The sequence below is a fragment of the Babylonia areolata genome, chromosome 23 (genome assembly GCF_041734735.1).
Source record: "Babylonia areolata isolate BAREFJ2019XMU chromosome 23, ASM4173473v1, whole genome shotgun sequence".
Taxonomy (NCBI): domain Eukaryota; kingdom Metazoa; phylum Mollusca; class Gastropoda; order Neogastropoda; family Buccinidae; genus Babylonia; species Babylonia areolata.
The window spans coordinates 48,970,939-48,973,438 of NC_134898.1; the positions used below are offsets into that span (position 1 = coordinate 48,970,939).

At 45.7% G+C, this 2,500-nt stretch overlaps 1 protein-coding gene across 1 annotated transcript in view; it reads left to right on the forward strand.

Moving 5' to 3' along the window:
• The window catches only part of LOC143297575 (43 kDa receptor-associated protein of the synapse-like), a 92,274-nt gene that overhangs the window by 79,945 nt on the left and 9,829 nt on the right, over positions 1–2,500 (forward strand). The window lies entirely within an intron of this gene.

The window sequence follows — 2,500 nt, forward strand, 5'->3', positions numbered from 1 at the left end:
GCGTAAACCTTCCGTGCTGGTCAGGCTTTGAGCCAGCTCCATGTTAGGAGTGTAAAACTCAGGTTACGTCTTCTATTTCCATTGGTGATAAATGGACCATTGCCCCCTAGACACGCTACTACTACTACTACTACTTCTTAGTCTTCTTCTTGTTCTTCTTCTTCTTTCGCGGTGCTAATTAACTGGAGAGAGAAACCGGAAAAGTAGTGATGACACAAGGCATGGGATGGGTGGGGAAAGGGGTGGATCTCTGATTAAGACGTTAAACAGAAGAACGAACGAACACACACACACACTCACTCTCTCTCTCTCTCTCTCTCTCTCTCTCTCTCTCTGTCTCTGTGTGTGTGTGTGTCTGTCTGTCTGTCTGTCTGTCTCTCTCTCTCTCTCTCTCTCTCTCTCTCTCTCTCTCTCTCTCTCTCTCTCTCTCTACGCACGCTGCTGTGGTATTCTGTGGCAAGTATCACTGACGATGGCGTGTTAGATGTTGTCTTGGCACAAACTTGACACAATGCAGCCAGCTCTTTGTCTCTGTGTGTGTGTGTCTGTGTGTGTGTGTTTCCACCCTGCCCCCCTCCCCCTCTCTCTCCCTCCCTGGGTCACCCCTACCTCCGTCTCTCCCTCACCCCCACCACCTCCCTCCTCCCTGTGTGTCTTCTGTTTTTTTGCTGAGGTAATGGTAATGGGGAAAATGGAAATATGAAATGAATGCGTGGGTGTTTGAATGCTCGTGCGGGAATGTGTGTGTGTGTGTGTGTGTGTGTGGAATTATGTGTGGGCGAAAGTGTGTGAGAGAGTATGTAGGCGACTCTGTGTGTGTGTGTGTGTATGTGTGTGTCTGTGTTTGTGTGTGTGCACATGTGCGCGTGAGAAGGGGGAGAGGTATATCTCTTGGCATTCACTGTCTCCATGGACTGTATCACTGGCAGCGTGTGCCCTACGATACTCATTAGCCAGGATGTGTTCCTTGTCAACCTCCTCCTCCTCCTCCTATTCTTTCTCTTCCTCCTCCTTCTTCTTTTCTTTCTCTTCCTCCTCCTCCTCCTCTTTCTTCTTCTTCTTTTCTTTCTCTTTCTCTTCCTCCTCCTCTTCTCCTCCTCCTCCACCTCCTCCTCCTTCTTCTTTTCCTCCTCCTCCTGTTCCTTCTTTTCACAAGGATGATGCTAATGATGATGATGGTAATTGTTACTACTACTACTACTATGTGTTTATAACATAGACTGACATAAGTTTACAGTTGGGCCAACAGTACAGTGAGAGCTCTATTATCAATGGTTTCTCCACTGCGATGGGATATCGTCTTGTGAAGGGCTGTGACTCTTCTTCTTAATCTTCTTCTTCTTCGTTCGTGGGCTGCAACTCCCACGTTCACTCGTATGCACACGAGTGGGATTTTACGTGTATGACCGTTTTTACCCCGCCATGCAGGCAGCCATACTCCGCTTTCGGGGGTGTGCATGCTGGGTATGTTCTTGTTTCCATAACCCACCGAACGCTGACATGGATTACAGGATCTTTAACGTGCGTATTTGATCTTCTGCTTGCATATACACACGAAGGGGGTTCAGGCACTAGCAGGTCTGCACATATGTTGACCTGGGAGATCGTAAAAATCTCCACCCTTAACCCACCAGGCGCCGTCACCGTGATTCGAACCCGGGACCCTCAGATTGAAAGTCCAACGCTTTAACCACTCGGCTATTGCGCCCGTCAGGCTGTGACTCAAACTAGGAGGCAAAATTGCACTGGCTCTTAGTGCCGCAGCTTTGGGGGCTAGTTGGCCTACTACTACTACTACTACTACTACTCATTCCAATGTATTGCTAAGCTATGCTATGCATTGCAGCTATCATTGTTATCGTCATCGTTATTCTTCTTATTATCAATGCTGTCATCAGTTGTAGTAATAGTAGTGTTGGTACAGTAACTCTTTTGGTGTAACCACATCAATATTTGCATGTGACCACATCAATATTTGCATGTGACCACATCAGTATTTGCATGTGACCACATCAGTGTTTGCATGTAACCACACCAATATTTGGATGTAATCATATCAATGTTTGAGTGTAACCACACCAATGTTTGGATGTAATCATATCAGTGTTTGAGTGTAACCACAGCAATGTTTGGGTGTAACCACACCAATGTTTGGATGTAATCATATCAATGTTTGAGTGTAACCACACCAATGTTTGGGTGTAACCATATCAATGTTTGGATGTAACCACATCAATGTGTAGATGTAACCACATCAATGTTTGGGTGTAACCACACCAATGTTTGGATGTAACCACATCAATGTGTAGATGTAACCACATCAATGTATGGATGTAACCACATCAATGATTGGATGTAACCACACCGATGTTTTGAATGTAACCACATCAATGTTTGGATGTAGTCAATGTCCGAGTGTAACCGCACCAAAGTGTGAATGTAACCACACCAGTGTATGGATGTAACGACATCAGTATTTGGATGTAACCCATGTAACCAC